Raw genomic sequence first — 15,194 nt, forward strand, 5'->3', positions numbered from 1 at the left:
CATGCAGTTTGAAATTGGCCACTAAAGCATTTTCATCGTGTATTACAGTGAACTGGAGAAGCATGATGGGGCCATGATGTACGATGCAGACATGACATCTCTTGACTCACTCCACTGAATCCCTTATTTTTAAAACACACTATTGTAAGATTAATATTGGAAAAATGTTGCTTTTAAAATTTGGTATATTGAAGAAACAATCGGGAGATACATGAATCATATGGTGGAGTATTTGAACATAGATGTCATCTACTCTGTGTAACCATTCAACATTCTGTATACAACTTGCATTTATCTGCAATATCATTCATTATATTCTCCTCCTTTACCATATTCTCCTACGACATTGATTATCATCCACTGATCAGCAGGTCAGGGTATTGCTTCGTACATTTTGAATGAGTAGGAAAATATACAGGACAGGAAATATTGGGATGAAAAACACAAATTTTTGATTGGTATTGAGATGATCATGTTATACAAACTGTATTTGAGTAGTATGCTGAAGGACCATGGGTGGGTGGTGTTTGAGAGTGAGCATCTCTCCGTGTGTGTGTGTGTGTGTGTGTGTGTGTGTGTGTGTGTGTCTGTCCACGCGGTGCTGAAGTGTTGCTGGGCAGTGACTTGAGAGTGCAGGACACTCGGCATGTACTGGTGATGTCAGCAAAGCGTCCCCGTGGACAGCGACTGTATCTCTGCAGGAATCGGTGGAAATCGGAGCGAGAGGGAGCAGGAGCACGAGGGGACACTGGTAGGATTGTTCCTCTGAGTGACAGTCCTTTTAGTCTTATCTCCTCGTTGCTCTTATAGGAAGCCAGACAGGCAACCGAAAAGAAAAAAAATACTCTTTTTCGTCTTCTCGCTCTCCAATTTCTCTTCTCGCTCCACCCCCTCTTTCTTTCTTCATTCTTTCTTTTTTTAATTGTAAAGCTTTTTTCTCTGTCCGTTACTGTCTCACGTCTTATCATGAGGCAGTAATGGACATCATGTTTTAGACTCGTATTTCCCTCACCCTCTGAATGACACAGGCACACCGTGACTGTGCACATCTTTGTATGAAACTACTCTTCATTTCATTATTTTCAGTATTGGTGAAGAACTATCAGGTTTAGGCATACAGCTTGGAGAGTATCTGAGAGTATGGAAGATGATTAGGGCCAGATGTGAAAAATGAGAATGCTTTGATTAATATAATGTTGGAATGTAATTGCGGCCATGGCTCACATTCTTTGACGTTTCAATAACTAGTAACTATAATTTCCAATATCATTTCCCTATCATTTGATCTCCTCCCAATCTCATCCTTCGCAGCGATAGAGAAGACCATAGATGTTTTCTCTTCAATAACCCTCGCTGGCCGTTTTGCCTTTAACCTCCAGGTCAGCCCAGAGTCCAGGGTCAACCTCTGACCTCCCCAATGTTTAGAGATGGGAAATGGTCATATAGAGATCATGTGCAGAGATCATGAACAGCCACAGAAGAGAAAGGGGGGAAAAGGAAAGGGGCGGTGGGTGGATGGTTAATTGACAAGGCGAAGGAGGAGGGCAAAAAAAAGTAAAAAAAAAAAAAAAAAGTGATGCAAGGCAGAGGAGATTAAAAAGACTAATTAGCAGCCATTTGACTGATAAACGGGCACGTCACTAATTAACAATTTAACCGGTGGGGATGTGGTTAGGCTACCAAATGTGCTCTCCTTTGCTCAAATAATATATCCCTCGCTTAAGCTATTCTCCACCCTATTAAATTATCTCCTCCATTGTTCTGATGGCGTATTTACTTTGCTCAATAGCAGCTCCAGAAATTCTATATTTCACATTTCTCTTGGGTGTTTGGTTCTGCCGGCTGAAGAGCTCGGTGCAGGTGCTGCTGCTCGTCGCTGTGCCAGCCAGCATGATAAATGACCCGTCCGCTCCGCGTGACAGAGACCGTGTTTATCGCTGATTATTTGACGACAGAAATGCTGTATGTTCCTATCAAACAGCCCCATTGTGCCGATGAGCGCGGGCACGGAGACAATCATCTTCAGGCCCCCGCTCTCCCCCATGTCCCTTCAGCCCCCTCTCTCCCCTTGTCCCTCGCCTACAGATGTAATTAGCTGTGATTAAAATGGGTATTCTTTAATTAATAGCACCACAGCCCTCTTTCAGCCGACTTCTCTCCATTTCCGGTACTTCTTATCTCCCCCATCAGCCGTGGATGTCTTTCACTTGTTTTTGCCTTTGACTAACTTGTGCCCGTGTGAAATGCCAGTGTAAACACTGGCCTGCCTCCATGATTAAGCTATACAGTATGCTGGCTACTATATGCTGACAATTTCCTTCATTATTGGAAAGTGTGAATGAAACGCTTGGATAGGATCTTGCTCAAATCATTTTGAGTATGACCTATAGACTAATTAATGTCAGTGGATCAGAAAATATATTCATAATATATCCAGGCAGAAAACCAGTAATTAAATGTTCGTTTTTCTTCTTCTATGCTCTAGTGTTGTCCATCATGCAGCTGGACTTGTGCTCTTCATCTTAATTCAGCATTTTGTTATTTATGGCCTATGCTTTGGCTGACCGACATGTGCCAGTTGCAAACATATGATCATGAATTCACTTGGCCACAACATGCATGTAAACAAAAGTGTTATTTTTCTCACTGTTAGGAGCATGTGTAGCAGGAATATGGCCCAAAAGGAGGCGAACATCAGCCTCGTGGTGCCTTCACCATCGGGCTGCATCGTTTACGCCGACAACAAAGGTGCATCCAGGTAACATGCAGCTTCCTCGCTTCACATCATTTGGTCCTCCTAGACCTAGTCCATCCCACAGTGCATCGTGGGATGCGCTGTTATTAACCCTTTCCCAACAGTCTCAACTGAACTGTGTGGGGTGGATTTTGACGTTTGACTGCTTTACACCATGTGTTTGACAAAAAATAATAATAACAAACAAGCACAGTTGACCTCTTTATGATCCTGGTGCAATCAGAATCAGACAAGGCATGAGAAAATAACATTTTGAGACAATCTTATATATCTTATTTACCCGTTGATTTCCGAACCAACTGGCCAACAAAACACATGGCTATGCAAATATATGCATTGATCGATCTTGTTGGAATGTTCTTATTGGTGCAAGAGGTACCTTTACAAAATTGCAAATTAGATTGTACAGATTGTAGTTTTTAATGTTTCATTTTGTTGTCCTGGATAACCTCTATTCCTTTGGATTCAGGTAAACCAGATACAACTTTAGTAACTAATTAAAGATGATAGTCATCTCTTCAAACTCAGCGAAACTCTTGTTAGATCAATCAATGTCCTACAACCATTAAATAACTCGTAGTCTTGCTCACTAGTTGTCAGAAAAAAAAAATGCTTCTTGATTCTTGCATCATATTTTTTGCAAGATTGCTAGTGATATGAGTCTTTAAGTGTGCCAATCAGTTTGAGAAAAGATGGGAAATCCTAAGATCAGCTCCCAAAGCCAAGTTCTTTCTTTACTTTGCATATGAATCAGTCTCATTAGCTGATCCCTGCACAAAGTTGTTGCGAGGCAGAAGCAGTCCAGCCTGATGAAAGAAAAGCAATTGACCCTTTGAGAGCAGCATTGTTCTCCCATCAGCACTGAGTTGTTTGCATATCTATTCCTGTCTCATTACTCAGACAGAAACAACATTCATGCAAATTAGTGCTGGCACCTCAATAAAGCAATGTATTGATATGCGGTTTCCATATCCCTGACGTGCGGACGGACGTACACACACACACACACACACACACACGCACACACACACACACTGCACTGGCCCTGTCACCCTCTCATCTCCCCCTCGTCACCACGGAAGCTGATGGCCGCAGCATAGCGGTCCATCACTACAGCCGAGAGCAGAGGTCATGAGCAGCATCACCTTGTGAAATGCCAACCAGTTTTCTATATGCCTGTCTCTCACTCACCTTCACATAGGGCACAGATACACACACACACACACACACACACACACACACACACACACACACATAATACAGCATCTCCTTCACATAGGGCACAGATACACACACATACACACACACACACACACACACACACATACTACAGCATCTCCTTCACATAGGGCACAGATATATACACACACACACACACACACACACACACACACACACACATATAATACAGCATCTCCTTCACATAGGGCACACACACACACACACACACACACACGCACACACACACACACACACACAGTAATACAGCATCTCCGGACCTGCAGCTGTGACACAGATTGAGGATTATGTGACCAGGAGGTGCAGTCAGTGTGGCTGCCAGGAAAAAGGATTTGACGACACGATGTCGTCTTGTCCGACTCGTTCGTCTGATAGCCTCCCGTCCGTGTTTCACCTCCTCTAAAACACCTAATCCTACGCTGCCTCCTCCTCTTTCCATCTTGCTCACTCCAACTACGTATATTCAATCCCACACAAACAAACAGGTGTTGGATTGCATGATGACGCAGTGCTACTGCTCCACTAGAGCATGTAAGCCTTGCCGTATATATGTGTCCATGCCTTAGATGTGTGGCAGCCACCTGGGTAATGCACGGACGCACGCACGGCAGCCGCTTTGCGTCAGAACGCTCGCCACACATCAGCTCTCACAGTGGAGAGTTGAGGGTTGAATGTGCACATGAGATAACGAGGGATGATTAGGCCATGATTGAAGGAAGGCCTGTGTGGGAGTTTAGCCAGGGCAGCGGGGTGACGGGGCGTTAAGTGCCGATGGCATCTTTAATGAGCGCAGAGAGTCAGGACCTCGGGTTTAACGTCTCATCCCGAAGTAGGGTTGGGTGCCGAAACCCGATACCAATATGGTACCGGTACTTTTACAACCGGTACTACCGGTACCGAATTGCAACGCAGATTTAGGTGCCTCATTTGGGTGCCAAAAAATAAATGTAATGTAACTTATATTGTAGCAGTTGTATCCAGGACTCCTGAGTTCGGTTCTACCAGATTTACTCAGAATGAGAGAAATTATCGTCAAATAAAAAATGTTCCTCTTAATCTGCGTTGTTGCCAAGTTGGCTTTCATTGATTATCATGCTGGCCACTATCGTCATGAGCTCAGTGTGCTCAGTGTGCATGCCTTGTGGAGAGTTCACTCTTTTTACACGGCAGGATTTCAGTTAGAGGTCCTATAAGGGGGGGGGGGGGGTTCTACTAATTATCTTAAAACAACATTTTGTAGTGAGTTGGAAGGAAAGGCCTAAAGCCATTCCCTTTCGAGCGTTGTGTTACTGGAGAGCGGGCCGAGGGCTGCAGGGAGAAGGGCTCACATTTTGGGGGTTCAGTTTGAGTGAAATAGCTGCTGGTGGGGGTCATGTGATGTGTAGGGTCATGTGAAAAGTCACTTCCACTCTGGATAACCTTGTAAAAGACGTCAAAGAGATGTCAACTATTCCTGGATTTCCATGCTTGTTCTACAATCTGAAGAAATGTCATTAGGGAGCCTAGAGGAATCCATTTGGCCTGCTGCAACCGAGAAGTAGATCTTCTGTTTAGATTACTCGCCAAACATGATCGTCCTAAACGAAGAACGCAGTTCTTAACTCACTCCTTATGTGTCACATGGCCTCTGTACACATTATCTGTCTCTCCATTAGCCAGCATTCATAACTAATCATAATAAATAGTAAAAAAAAAAAAACGCTTAGAAGAGAGAACAAAAAGACTAATTAACAGTCCCAGAATGTGTTTTTTTGCTTTGTTTTTCAAAAGCCAAAAAGCCTTTTTTGTTGTTGACTTATAGTGAGTCTAAAAACCTGTGGGAAAATGATGCACAAACAGAGATAGAAATGCTTCACTACAGGATGCAGGGTGGATTTTGACAAAGGTTGGATGTATCAAGGATTGAGCGTGTCTGGAAACTGGACCTTACAGCAAAACAAAGCTGCCTCATTTACCAAGAGTTACTTTATTTTTGTGAAAACCTGCAGGTAGAAAGTTAGCCTGGATAGTAACTTTGTTTCCAAAGAAATACCAATAATACGCAGCATACAACTAACTAACTAACTTCAAGATAATTCGAAAACTTCCCAGGCCATAATAAAACAGTTAATCAACCAATCTAAATGAGGATTGTTTATAATCTTATTTCAAACACTAATTGCTCTGACAAGCTGTGTCCATAGGCCTTCTCTGCTGGGCTGGACAACCAGCCCACTCTCACATTAGCCACAATGTTTTCTACAGGACTATTACAGTACCATGCATCAGAATCTCAGCTTTTAGGAAACCGCAAATGCTATTTTTAATAGCAATGAAGGAGTGTTTAGAGAATCAGAGTAATAGTGCCCCTAATGTTCCTTTTTAAAGCCACAGAAACCTCAGAATAACTTTATTCTTTTTAAGGAACCATAAAGTGATCAGATTAAAGGTTATTTATTGTGCCCCGAGGCCCATGCATGTGTGTACTGTAATGGGCCGGTCTGTATACAGAGTTAATCCTGGCCTGACAGGCGGAGGGGCAGTGGGGGTTGTGACGGGCCGGGCGAGGAGGGGGTGTCTGCGGGGCGACCCAAACATGGCTCTGGTTCTGTCTGGGACCTGTCTGGAAGGCCAGCTCTGTCAGGCAGGCCCAAACACTGCCTGACGGGGCTTTTAGAAGAGCAGAGTGAGTGACGGAGGTTTAGAGGAGATCTGACACTGCAGCCTGTAGTGCTGCTGTTTATGTATGTATGAGGCCTCCAAAAACCCTGTTTATGAAAACTGTGGCCGGCTGCCCATCAGATACGGCCGCCGAAGTCCGGGACGAGGACAGCTCTTCTGAGGGAAGTAAGAGGAGAGGGGAAGACAGGCAGAGACACAGAGGAAAGTGCAGCATATAAAAGGCCAGTGAGACGGACGGACCCAAAGTGAAGATGACAAAAGACGAAAACAACAAAGGGGACCGTACAATGTTCATTTGATGTCAAATGTGATCGGAAATACGTCGCCAATCACTGTTTCTTCTCTCTATCCGTCTGTTATTCTTTGCCTACCTTCCCTGCACCGTGTGTCTCATCCTCTCTTTTTGCCCCTCTTCTCCTTTTTTGCGAGGCAAAATCTCACAAAAGTTTTTAAAAAGGTACTTTGGTTCTCTCATTAATCCTCCCCTCTTTAATTTGATTTCTTCCCTCTGTTTTGCCCCTTCGGTTGTCTTCCTCTTTAATTACCTCGTATCCATCTGCTTCGCCAGATTGAGTGTGTCGACATGCACACGGCACAGCCCCAAATCAAATATATATCAAAAATATATATTATATATCTTCTCAATAGCCCTTCCAACCACTGCCATTGCGCACACAAACGCATGCGCGCACACACACACACTACCCACACACACAGGCACACACATGCGCACGCACACACACACACACACACACACACACACACACACACACACACACACACACACACTCACACACACTTTCTTAGAGTCTCAGCCTCTCCAGGAGCCCAAATTGTATTGCTGGCTGCTGTGTGCTGTTTTCTCTTCGAAGAGTCAGATTCATAATGTCGCCCTGTCTGTCCTTCTCACCACACAGACAGTTAGTTTATGAGCATCATATTCTCATTTAAAGTGACTGTTTTTTGTTAGGTTTATGTAGTTTACATTCATTTTTCATTGTGCATTATATCTCGGATGGCTTCCCCATTTACCGACTTATTGGAAACACTTTGTCCTAACACTGTACATGATGTCGTTGTTGTTGTCGTTTGTTTGTTCCATGTACTGCAGCGACAGCCTGCACATGATGTGTGGTTTTGTGCACCGGTAGCCTCACAAACTTGCTGTAAGCGCAACACTTTACTTTTATTTCACTAGTCCTTGATCATTTTTAATGTTATGAAAGGGAACTGGAGGGGGGGAAACTGTCTGTCTCTCAAAGTTCACATTTCAAATATTTTTTAATTGTTTTATGCAGCTTTCGTTTATTTCTCTAATAATCCCCCGAGGCGACTCTGTCACTGAAAGACTGTTTACCGTCTTTGATTTGCAATCCTGTGGCTTTGACTCCAAGCATTAATTAACCTTCAATTGGAGAAATTATAGTCACACACACACACACACACACACACACACACACACACACACCAAACGCACACACACACGCACACACGCACACACACACACACACGCACACGCACACGCACACATGCACATTCCAACAATGGAAGTGTTTTTCATCTGTGATATCCGTCTCTGCTGTATATATTTTCTCTCTGTACTTATTTCATTCAAAACCTACGGTAATCTGTCTGTGTCTCTCTCACACACACACACACACACACACACACACGCACACACCAGACTTACAACATGCAAGTCTGCGTCTATCCTCTTTCTCCGCATTGCTTTTGTGCACAAAAGTCCAACTCAGTCTTTGAACTGGTGTTGGAGAAAAAAACACTGTTGCAGGTTCAAAGACAATATAGAGATATTTCCTGCTCAGAACCAGTTCATCTCTCTGCCTTTCACTCCCTCTGTCTCTCTCTCTCTCGCCGTTTGTCACTCTCTTCAGTTCTTTTTCCGTTTCATATGGCATCATCTTGTTTGTTTTATTTCTTACAGTGCTTTGTGTGGTAAAACATCTTGTTTGTTTTATTTCTTACAGTGTTTTGTGTAGTAAAACATCTTGTTTGTTTTATTTCTTATATATATATTTCTTTATATATGGCTCTCTCATTAGCTGTTGGGTTTAATTAAAAGGGTCCATTCATATGAAAATGGAAGAGTGATAGTGATTTCCTTCCCTATAGCAACAATCACTTACCTCACACAGCAACTCTTAATGAGAAACCTGCTTGATTGACATTGAGCTTGCTCTACACACACACACTTCACGTATATATGCATACACATTCTACACAATATAAACCAAGTGTGATTTGCATAATGTTAGTAATGCTGGCAATGTGTCACTTGAAGTTAAAGTTACACATAAGACATTTTTCAGAGAGATTAGTAAAAGTGGAAATCTACAACCCTGAGCAGGTCTATATGTTCTCTGTCTGTCTTTTTTCACTCTTTCTGTTCTCATCCTTTCCTCATTTGTTTGCTGAGCACGTCTCGTCGTTGTCAGTGCTCTGATAGGTTAATTCATGCACTGTTTACTGTCCTGTAAGCTCTGATAGGTTAATTCATGCAGTGTTTACTGTCCTGTAAGCTTTTCTCCCCCCCCCCTCTGCTCCATCGCTGCATATTAAGTGTGTGTACATAGCATTGCATGGAGGCACAGAAGTACAGAGAGAACGGCGGAGGAGGGACCATTGGAGGGTGACATTGAGCAGCAGATACAGTGACCGATAGTGCAGGACCATTCTCTCCGTTAGTCAAACATCTCTACCTGCTTCCCCATCTGAGACATTAAATGGCACATTTATAGACGGTTTTAACTTGACAACATAAACATGATCAATTGCGCCTAGCTAACTTCCTGTTGCAGTGTGTTTACGTCTATGATGCTAATACAATATCTGACAGGAAATAAGCTAGGTTTCAAACTGCAACACAATTCTGTTCAAACCGTCTATAGTACAGCAGGTGTGGCGTGTTTCTGTAGGCCAACCCGGAAGTTAGCATCACGCTGGGTTCCCTCGTCTGGAAGTCAACAGGGTTTTTGTATGGGGATTTTGAAATAAGGTCTGTTGATAACGAAAGTTGATGAAACTGAGATCTTTGTGTTCAGCAAGATAATCGTCACAAATTAACACCACCTTTATGATTTTTGAAACATAATTGCAATCGCCAAAAATCACAGAATAGAAAACGCTTCAAAAATCATCATTCCTGCTGCACTCTATTGCACTAACTATCTCTCTGGGACTACAGTACTTAAGCCTTTACAGACAGCAATGGCTTCAGGGGTTGCAACAATATCATATACTGTAACACATTTGGAGAGATTACATTGATTGAGTGCAATTTCAGTCATGTGTACCTGATCACTTTTCTGTGAAAAATATTTGATTACCAATATTTAAAGGTTTTTGCGAAGCCTTTACCTTTTTATGATCAAATTGCATCTAGAAATGCACATTTTCATAAACAATCTATCACATTACCACATTTGTTTTTAAATTGTATTCTTTCTATTTGTATTGATTTCTCGCGCAACTGCGTTTACACTCTCACTTGAGTCACAAATGAGATGAGTGACCCACTGTTGCATGCAAAGAGATACATCAAAATAACATAAATATGTGTTGAAAGCTATTCCAAGTGCAATCTGCACATGTTCCCATAGACAAAGCGTAGACTCACTTGTTTGCTCTCAAAGGCCTCTCTGTTCTTTTTCTCTCTTCCTTCTCTTGTCCATCACATCCCCACACGTCTGCTCTCCTTCTCTTCCCTGCAGATTCCTCTTTTCAAACAACAAGCTGATTCTTCGGTTGGGCTGGATTGAAATCTATAAGGCCAACTACAGTAGACTGACAGACTAGCATGTTGATGGACATTTTAGATGGATACGCCGAATCCTGAGGCAGCTTAAAACTTCCAGTGCCATTTCATTTCAGCTTAAGGCCTTGTAAGATTCAGATTGGGTAATTCAGCTTGACTTTGTAGCCAATCAGGGATGTGTGTACTCTATGTACTATGTACTCTATGTACTGTGTACTCTATGGATCATTTTCAAGGTCCCAGTTTTTGCTCTTAGCTGCCGAGGTTCACTTTGTAGTTAAGTTGAAAGACATAGAAGCCGGAGCACATAATGGTCAAATGAGAAAACATTTGAATCATATTATATATATATTGATGTTCATAATCATATTATATATATATATTAATATTAATATTATATATAATATTAATTGGTTATTCAGTCAAGAGTATAGAATGTGCATTTTGAGTTGCAGTAAGATTTAAAATTAAACAAAAATACTGTTACTAATACTGTTAATATTACTACGAATTACTCACTATCTGCAAGTCTCATATATTTCAAGATTTTCTGTTTGTATTTAACAATTGTCAATTTGCCCAAACAAACAAACCTGAATAACTAATCATGGTTTGGGGTTATTTAGGCTCATAGTTTTACCTGCCAAGTCTGACTGCTTTACTGCTCTCTGGCAAGAAAGAAAGAAATTAGATTAGACATACTCCTGACTCATATTCCTGTTCTGTGTGTGTGTGTGTGTGTGTGTGTGTGTGTGTGTGTGTGTGTGTGCGCGCGCGCGCGTGTGCGTGCGTTTGTGTGTCCGTGTGTGTATTTGTGTTTGTGTGTGTGCGTATGTTTGTGTGTGTGTTTGTGTGCGCACGTGTGTGTGTTTGTGTGCTCATGTGTGTGTGTTTGTGTGCGCACGTGTTTGTGTGTGCGTGCGTGTGTTTGTGTGTGGATGGGAGGTTTCCATGCAGGATGGGTGCTGAGGAGCTGTCTCTTTACTGAAGTCAGGCCCGAGGCTTAAGGCTCGTGTCCCACGGAAATGAGCCGTTAAAATTGAGGATTTATTTATTTTTCCTCTTCTTCCCCTTTTTCCTTCTCGGCGTTTGGCACGATGTGATGCAAAAGGCGAGCAGCCTGAAGTTTGGGAATGATTTGGGAGAGAGGGCAGCCCCCATGGTAGCCCGGCCTTTATGAGTGGAAATGCTGCGACTACCGTGACTTTATTATTCGATCAGCGATATCTGGGAGGGGGTTGGGTGTCTTGAACATTTCCGATTTGCCCAGACAGTAGTTCAAGGGTGTAACTGGATCTCTGCTTGTCAATGACAGACATTGCATTAAAGTGAAGTGTGCACACACTCTGCACTCTCTCACATGTGCTCCTATACCTTCCCTCCTGGACTCGCTTTGTTTGCTGATGCTGAGCACCAGTTCCATAAATACAAGTACGGTCTGGTTTCAGGAAGATCATAGGAAGATAGCACAGAGAGTGGAGGGAGATGTTTGAAGTCATGGATGAGGTGTTGCTCTCTCAAGCAGCACTGGGCCATGATTGGTGGGCTGCGCCGACCGCTGATGTAAGTTGTGATGCAGACAGCAACAGCAATGATGAGGGGCGATGAAGATAGCACAGAAACACCAAAACACAAACTATCCACAACAAGCGAATCCACCACGTAGCACAAGTATAATGAAAAATCACCTTCCTCTGTGGTCCCATAGACCTTTTCCCATTGTGGTCATCTGCTGCAACCTCGTTCTTCTGGCTCTCCTGACTACGTTTCAGTAAAGCCGATTAAACAGCCGCTCTGCTGAGAAGTAAATCAGATCAACAAGGAACGGGGCAGGTACCTTAAAGTTATACTTTAAGTTATACTTAAAGTTATACTTTTATATACAATCTTGTACAGATACCCAGAAAAAGAAAGGCTTTTTTTGTTGTTGCATCGCCTGCATCGTCTCGTAGTCAAAGGGTTTTGAATGGGGATTTTGGTTAGATGCCTGAAATATGTCTCAGTTTCATCAACTTTTGTTAACCACAGACCTTATTTCAGGCATCTAACCAAAATCCCCATTGACTTTGAGATGAGGGAACCCAGCGCGATGCTAACTTCCGGCCTGACCTAAAAAAAAAAAACGTCATCCCTGCCTGCGGTACTCTATAAAACAAATGTTGAGCTGTTCAACATAATGAAGGGGAAAAACCCTCCAACAAACCAGAATGCCATCCTATCTCTAACTAGAAACAGAGTAACAGATCTGATCAGCCCTAAATCTCTGACAGGTTCTCAAGATGCTCAGTTTGGTGTTTCAAAGCATTCCTTTGTTAGTGCTCCAAAACACAAAATCAAATCGTTCTTCTTTAGTTAGAGAATTTTAGCAAAATGCTTGGACCATCTGTGAAAAAATGTACTACCAATAGCTTTCTTCACCAATGTGTTCTTATAGGTGTCTAGAATCACCTCTCAATTAGTGCAAACCCAAATCCTCGTGGAAAATCCTGGAGAGCCAATCAAAGTTAAGGTGCCCCGAGGGCTTGGGTGAAAAATATGATAAAAATTAAAAGTCTAAAATGAATTTGTGGGGTGTCTAACTAGAGGTTTTCAGGGGTGCTGAATCCATTCCAAACATTATTTTTGAGTAAAAATGTCTCCCTGACCATATGATATTGGTATATTGGTTATTGTTATGTAAAGCACAGTGTATAATCATCATCATTTTCCACGAGGATTTGGGTTTGCACTAATTGAGAGGTGATTCTAGACACCTATAAGAACACATTGGTGAAGAAAGCTATTGGTAGTAAATTTTTTCACAGATGGTCCAAGCATTTTGCTAAAATTCTCTAACTATCTTGTATCTATTTATGGCATTTAGACTGTATATCTCAAAACAGTCACTGAGGAGGGTTTTGGGACTCACTGTTTTCTGTAAACACCAGCAATGTAACAGTAATCACAAGTTGATACATTTGTATCTAGTGTGGCTTGTCTGTTTGTCTTTGTGTTGTTGTATGATTTAGATACCCCTGAATTCATGTTAATACCATACGCACTGTGACCAAGATGGCCGCCGTCTGACTCAGGTCTGAACAGTCTCCATCTCCGGCTCTCTGTGTATTAATCTCCATAATCCCGGTGTTTATTGAATAGAATGTGTGGTTGATTTAAGGCCTGGGTGAACTCAGAGGGCGGAATAGACATGGGGATCATTTCATATGGAACGGGTTAGCTGACCGCTCTGCTCATCTGGATGTCGTTTTGACTTATGGAATACACATTTCGCTTCACTCATTCATTTTCTTCCCTCGCTAATCTTTTCTTTCCTCTTCGTCCCTAATGAAGCAAAACTGTTTGCAAACACGAACACGTCTGAACTCCCTGTGTCTCTCGTCTTCATCAACACGTCTGAACTCACTGTGTCTCTCGTCTTCATCAACACGTCTGAACTCACTGTGTGATCGTCTTCATCAACACGTCTGCACTCACTGTGTGATCGTCTTCATCAACACGTCTGAACTCACTGTGTGATCGTCTTCATCAACATGTCTGAACTCACTGTGTGATCGTCTTCATGAACACGTCTGAACTCACTGTGTCTCTCGTCTTCATCAACACGTCTGCACTCACTGTGTCTCTCGTCTTCATCAACACGTCTGCACTCACTGTGTCTCTCGTCTTCATCAACACGTCTGAACTCACTGTGTGATCGTCTTCATCAACACGTCTGAACTCACTGTGTGATCGTCTTCATCAACACGTCTGAACTCACTGTGTCTCTCGTCTTCATCAACACGTCTGCACTCACTGTGTCTCTCGTCTTCATCAACACGTCTGCACTCACTGTGTGATCGTCTTCATCAACACGTCTGAACTCACTGTGTCTCTCGTCTTCATGAACACGTCTGAACTCACTGTGTCTCTCGTCTTCATCAACACGTCTGAACTCACTGTGTGATCGTCTTCATGAACACGTCTGAACTCACTGTGTCTCTCGTCTTCATCAACACGTCTGAACTCACTGTGTGATCGTCTTCATCAACACGTCTGAACTCACTGTGTGATCGTCTTCATCAACACGTCTGAACTCACTGTGTGATCGTCTTCATCAACACGTCTGAACTCACTGTGTGATCGTCTTCATCAACATGTCTGAACTCACTGTGTCTCTCGTCTTCATCAACACGTCTGAACTCACTGTGTGATCGTCTTCATCAACACGTCTGAACTCACTGTGTGATCGTCTTCATCAACACGTCTGAACTCACTGTGTGATCGTCTTCGCTCCGCACTGCCAGTGGCTATTTGGTGCCATTCCTTGACCTTCCCTCCTCCCATTCCCCTCTTCACATCTTCCCACCTATACTGCCTCATATTATTCTTAATAAACCAACTCAGGTGTCCTCCTCCCCTCTCCTCCTGAGCTCCATCAGCTGTTCCTTTGCAACACTAATCTCTCTGCATGTTTGTTTGTTTGCATTGGTGTCCAGGGAGATGTGTGGACCATACTCTCAGTGACTGTGTGTGTGTGTGTGTGTGTGTGTGTGTGTGTGTGTGTGTGTGTGTGTGTGTGTGTGTGTGTGTGTGTGTGTGTGTGTGTGTGTGTGTGTACATGCATGTGCGTGTGAGTGTCGCATGTGTGCTCAGCCTGGTTGCCTGAATAAATTGTGGTCAGGGTGGATGGAGGCCGTAAACACTCGCCTTTCACACCGGAGAGCCGTGTGTTCGATCCCCGGGGCTTCCAAACTCTACATTTCAACCGTGAGTCACATAGTCATT

Source organism: Poromitra crassiceps, assembly GCF_964638095.1.
Source record: "Poromitra crassiceps genome assembly, chromosome: 27".
Classification (NCBI taxonomy): Eukaryota; Metazoa; Chordata; class Actinopteri; order Beryciformes; family Melamphaidae; genus Poromitra; species Poromitra crassiceps.